The sequence below is a fragment of the Pocillopora damicornis genome, chromosome 12 (genome assembly GCF_964200805.1).
Source record: "Pocillopora damicornis chromosome 12, jaPocDami1.2, whole genome shotgun sequence".
NCBI classification, from domain to species: Eukaryota; Metazoa; Cnidaria; class Anthozoa; order Scleractinia; family Pocilloporidae; genus Pocillopora; species Pocillopora damicornis.
Window position 1 is genome coordinate 13,869,013 of NC_142681.1, and position 6,399 is coordinate 13,875,411.

General features: G+C 36.6%; 1 long non-coding RNA gene across 1 annotated transcript; it reads right to left on the reverse strand.

The window, feature by feature from the left end:
- Positions 1-2,218: 2,218 nt before the first annotated feature.
- On the reverse strand, positions 2,219-5,343 carry LOC149036622 (uncharacterized). The gene is made up of 3 exons (XR_016181684.1): positions 5,039-5,343; positions 3,170-3,217; positions 2,219-2,809 (listed from the first exon to the last, which is right to left on the reverse strand). It is a non-coding gene; the product is annotated as an uncharacterized LOC149036622 (long non-coding RNA).
- Between the last annotated feature and the right edge of the window lie 1,056 nt (positions 5,344-6,399).

The window sequence follows — 6,399 nt, forward strand, 5'->3', positions numbered from 1 at the left end:
TATCAGCTTTTTGCAAATCAAGCAACATTTTGTTTAACTTTCTTTGAGGTTTTACTGGTAGGATCAGAGTTTAAGACAGCATACGTACTCTTGTCATGAAGCAGAGTCAAAGCTTTGTCGTGATATTGCTGTTTGTCCATTACCACAACACAATTACCCTTGTCAGCAGATAATACGATAAAGGGGTAAGTTTCTAAAGAAACTGTGGTGCTGCGTCGGTGGGAGAGTATAGCAGGTAATTTAGTGTTAACAACTGGGTTGAAAACGTAAATTAGCCACCGTAAAGGGTAAAAAAGCTGACGTTTCGAGCGTTAGCCCTTCGTCAGAGCGATTGGCGAAGGGCTAACGCTCGAAACGTCAGCTTTTTTACCCTTTACGGTGGCTAATTTACGTTTTCAACCCAGTTGTTAACACTAAATTACCAGCAGATAATACGAGCCTGTCCGGATCCTTTTTGAGAGCTATAAGTGCATTGAAAACATCCTTTTGAATGTTTTTGGGAGGAGGTTTAGATCGTGACGATGGCGGTTTGCTTCTTAACGCTTATTTACACCTCGTCCGAAAAACGTTTGGTTTATGAATTGTAACTTCGGTTACATTCATTAAATCTGCAAACCAGAGTAGCATCAAACTGTCTGATTGTCCAGGTTGCCGTGTGAACTTTAATGTATTAGACAAGAAGGCATTTGCTTACCTTGGCTCCTTTGATCACTGAACCAGTCGGCCTACGGTTGATGAAGTTCGGGATCTTTTGTTCGGTAACGGCCCATGGAAGCGCGCTTGACAAGGTGATACAAGATGTCCTACTATTGCGCCACTTCCAACCCTTGATTCGGAAATTCCGTATTCCCTCGCTATCTCTCGATTGTTGTTAACAGCTTCAGCTTCAACTACGATTTTCAACTTAAAGTTGAGATCGTAAGAATGATGGCGAGTGTTTGGCATGATTGTGCTGAATGTAGACTTCGCAAGATAATGTTCGCCAGGTGAAGTAAATTTGCGACTACTGATTTTGTTGATCGAATTGTTTTTATACTTTAAAACCATGTTTCCCGAGAGGGAAGGCTAAAAATTAATGTGTACCGATAGGTTGTCATTAAATGTGTGACCTTTTTTGCCTTTTGTTTATCACTGTGATTAAATGTGTGACATTTTTCGGCTTTTGTTTATGTGTGTGACATTTTGCTTTTGTTTAATCAAGGCTTTTGTTTGTGCGCGTGGTCGCGTGTGCGACAATTCTGCTTTTGTTAATTAACGGTAAACTAAAATCAATACGCGACTTTTTCGCTTTTTTGTAAGTTTATGAAAGAATTTGCAATAAACTTGACCGATCTTTACTCCCCAAACAACGATGCGCCTTATAACCAAGTATTTTAGCGATATTTTCAGTTTGAAAACATGCAATAATGAAATTGCCAAATTGGGGGTGCGTCTTATAGCCGAGTGCGCCTTATAACCGTAATTACCAGCACTGATCTGGTTCTTACTTGTTCTGCACTTTTCCATGCAGACCGTTTCCTGTGGAACGATCATAATCCATGTATTTTTGTTTTGAAAGGTACCAAATTTAAAACTAAAAAGTTTAGTCCAGTTGCAATGTGATGAATCACTTGCTAACTTTTCTTGCTCAAATTCTACTGAGGAATATTGGCCATCCGTTGTTTTTGTGTGGAACTCGGAAAAATGTTCTCTTATGGCCCTCAGGCTTGGTAAGAATTTATCATTTGCAGTTATGGCTGAATTAATCTGCTGCAAATTTACATTTATAAAATGAATGAGAGAGTTGATTTCATTTTGATTCATATTTTATATTTTTAAGATGGTTGACGTGGTGGGCATGGTCACCACATCCACCGTGTAGGAGTGGCCTCTCCCTCCTAAGTTGAAACATTTTTTATTTCTTTGATAGAAAAAAAAATGAAAAGTTGAGGTAAGGCAATGCACTTGCAAGGAGATGTTACCTAACTGACAACTATACTCACAAGATCTAAATAAATTACCCTTTTGCCCTAAAATCCCTATTTGTATTATCATAGATTTTTATCTTTCAATGCCTGCTTATGGCAGCTTTTGTTGGATTGGATATAAAACAGTCTTTGTATATGTGTATGTGCTGGAAACTGTTGCAATGGACCTTCAAAGGGTTTTTTATTTGATCTATATTAAACTTTAATTTCTTTGTCAACAGTCAAAAATAATCATATAGTATCACCTTTTTTTTTCCTTCTCACCTCTAAATCTTTGAAAAATTATTTAATCTTCTATTTGAGAATTGTTTAGAAATGGAATTTATTTTAATACAAATAGGGATTTACGCTGTTAAGTAGTATCATTTGTGGCTTTAATGAAACGAACAATGTATTTTCTCAGTTGTTAGCTTCCAATCTTTGTTGGACAGTAAGAGAAAATTTTGGTATGTATGAAATGGAAGCATCATACCATGGAAAATGCTTGAACAATTTTTATCCACTTGTCGCGTTGATCAAAAAAATTCACTAGTTCACTAGGCTCACATGTTAATTTTTGTTTGATGCAATAAATCTCATTTGTGCACACTTTCCATGGAATAATCTCTGTTTGTTACAGATTGAAAAATATTTCTTGGGCCCCATACTGTTTCTAAAATTTAACTTCTTTTCGCATGAGCATGATAAATTAAAGATTTTCTAAATACTGTGGAAAATGGCATCTAAAACAAATGTTAGCCCAGTTTATTGTAATGTCAGTTGTTGTTAGGTTACTGTTTACTTTACTTCACCATTCCACTTCTTCCACACCTTCTCTTTTTTATTATTTTTCTTGTCCACATCTATTTTATGAAAAAAAACAATACTTGGTTTGAACAAGTTTATTAAAAATACTGCACAAGTTCTATAACTGTATTAGAAAAGGTTTCTCTGAAGTGACAATATTGAACCAAGTGATGGTAATATTGCAAAATTATGAACTTCTACTTTATTGGAAATGGTCAAAGGAAAAACAGTTTGCTAACCAGACATCATTTCTTATTGCTTAGACTTTAACAGGAAAGTTGTATTTCAAGGAGGCTATGGTGTCACTTTTCCAACTTCCTACAGAGGGGAAAGACTATTCACTGCGTACAGTTGCATGACATTTTGTGGAATCATAGCATTATAGAAGAAAAGAAAATATTACCGTTGACACTTACCTAAATCACTGCCTGCAGGGGGTGGTCCTTCAGGTAGATCTTCATCATCTATCGTATAAAAACTAAACGTATGTAATTGTCAATTTGAGAAAAAAGGTATTTTATTTAAATCAAGGTAAAGCATTATACATTGTTTAAGCGCCAGAGTCTCGCATAAAAAAATAAGTAGTGACTCCGCGCGCTAACGAAGAGAGATATTTTAATTCAGAGAAACTGAAACTTTCTTAAATTCAATGTTATTACATACATAGTATAAACGTACTTTTCCGTTGAACGGATGCTTCACATCCTCACCGTAAAATTGCTTTCTTCAAACCGTAAGGGTTTTATACAATATATTTTAGCCTCATTAGCTAAGATTGCTCAGCATTGTTTAATTTGAGAAAATAACGGTTTCCGCAACCACGTGATCAAAAACTTACCTCAATCCTATATCAAGGCATAGTTATTATGCAGAATGTCCTTTACTGATGTCAGCAGAGGCTGACATCAGGCTCGCGTCTCGAGAAAAAACAAACCATCAATTTATGAATCACACCCACAAGAAAATGAAAAGTCCATGAGTACAATGAGTCAATTTTCATCACGGATAGCTTACTGTTTAAAGACAAAAGCTTTAGTTGTACTCTCGATCTCATCGATCTCTTCAAGAAAATCCAACCGTTCCAAAAGGGATGAACACTGAAGCCTGACGTTTTGGTTAAACAGAGTAAGATGTTTCATTTTTGGACGCTAAAATCCATCATTAGTCAGAAAAGTGCGACGTGCTAAATCGAAATATAGTCACTCAGTTTTTTTTTTAGCAATTCTGGCCTCGGTCATGCAAATCACCTCCGCTGGAGAATGAAAAGTTCACGAAGACAAAGAGTCGATTGTCAGGCAAAGATTGGTTACCGTTTAAAGAAAGAAACTTAGGTTGTACTGTGATCAATCTTGTGATGTAAATCAAACTTTTCAAAGACTCAACACTTAAGCTTGACGTTCCCCATTAAAAATAGAATAAAACTTTTCATTTTTCATGTTCAATTACATTGGGTGATAAAAGTGTGACGTACAAAACCGAAGTACTGTGTACTTATTGATTGAGTGGTAGGAGCGCAGCGAGGTCCGTGCTTGATGACCGAGAGCCAAATATTTTCGCGTCCGGCCCAACCAAACTCAGTCAATAAGCAGTTTATCATATAACCACTAACTGTTGAAAATTTTGACCTAAATAGGACGCAATAGACGGGCACACGAGGACAAATCTTGTTTTTTTTGTCTGTATAAGCGCATAAGAGTCTCGCATAAGAAGATGAGTCATGACACTGCGCGCTCACGAGGAGAGATGTTTTAAAATTCTCAGAAGGACTAAAACTTTCTTAAATTCAATGTTATTGCATACATAGTATAAGCGTACTTTTCCATTGATCGGATGCTTCATATCTCTACCGTCGAATGGCTTTCTTCAAACCGTTAAGGTTTTATACAATATATTTCAACCTCATTAGCTAAGATGGTTAACCATTGTTTAATTTGAGAAACTGATGGTTTCCACAATCACGTGATCAAAAACTAAAATCAATCCAATATTATGAAATATTTATCATGCAGAATGTCCTTTACTGATGTCAGTATAGGCGGCTCGAGCTCACATCTCGAGAAAAAGCAAACGATTAATTCATGAAAGCGTCAGGCGTTTTGTAACTCGATGTTAAGTTACGAGAATTGATCACGTTGTAAAAAATAGTATGGGGAATCAAATATGGTCGATCTGTAGTTATAAAAGTGTGACGTGCAAAACCGAAATAGATTCACTGCGAAGCAAACTGTTGATCGATTCTCCATATCAGTTCATGAAAAGTTGATTATCGCGCATAGATAGCTTACCGTTTAAAGGAAGAAGCTTTAGTTCTACTGGTATCGATCTTGTAATGAAATTCCAATCTTTGAAAGGGATGGACACAGAAGTCGGACGTTTCCTGTTAAAATAGATTGAAGTAAGTTATTTTTACATGTTCAATTCCGTCATTGGTTATAAAGTTGTGACGTACAAAACTGAAATTCATTCGCTTGAGTTAGAACACTTAAATCTTTTGAGTAAATGCTGATTCGCTCTCCATATCTCCCTCTCATTAAATACTTTTGATCACAGTTGTCATTTTTCCTAATCACAAATTGGCGGTAACAGTGTTTGATAGAGGGTCTTGATAAGGTTAACCGTTGGCCGTAAAACGGCCAAAAAATTAGCCGTTAGGCGTGAAAATTGACAAATTTTAACCGTTATTGGCAAATGCCAAATGGAAAGATATTAACTGTTAGCCGTAAAAGCCATGGCAACATCCCTTTGCGACCCTCTTGATACTAAGAGAGGTATCCTCTCCTATTTAAAAAATTTTCTCAACTCCTCAGATTCTAATAAAAAGTACATAACCTGTGAAATATCTATGGTGTCAGTTGCATATGATAGCAAATAATCACGGTAAAAACCTTTTTGATGTCAGTTATTTACCACTGATTTAATACGTCGTATACTTCTAGTGGGGTTTTAATGGGGTTAACCAACAGCAATGAAACAGCCAAAAATATTTAAGCGTTAAGCTAAAAATTGTAAAATTTTGACCACAAGTCGTAAAAAAAATTTAACGTCAAAAAAACAATTTCTGGTAACAACTCATGGAATGATGTTAATCGTCAGCTGTAACATGGCCAAAATTTTAACCGTTAGCCGTAAAAACCATCACCCCATTGAGACCCTCCCTCTACTACAGTGAGCCCATAATTCTCAAATGCGACTTGTTTGGCTATGACCGTGTAAGCTTCGAAAATGAAATTTCCCCGAATTTCGCTTAGGGTTAAATCAGGTATTGTTGACATCAATACTTAATTAAACGGGAAACAAGCTCATCAAGCTTGCAATTGTTAGTTATATCTCGAAGTCAAGGAAGAACTTAAGTCACATATAATTACTATCATTCAAATCATCGCTCGGTGTCAGTGCCCTCTTGCTGCAAGCTTCTCGCAGTTGTCTGAGGAAAAGAGAAAACAAAAAGGTTAAAGCAGCGCGAATTGCCGTTGGGAGTTTCAGGAAAGTGCCTTCCGGATGCGCGCATCTTACAACGTAACTGTAGTCCAGTCCATTTCCCCCACCTCTCCCCTCCTCAAAAGAAATATGAAGGACCATTAAGTATAACTATTGATAATTACTGAAAGTCAAGCCACCTCCTATCCCTGATGTCATTTGCTTGTTC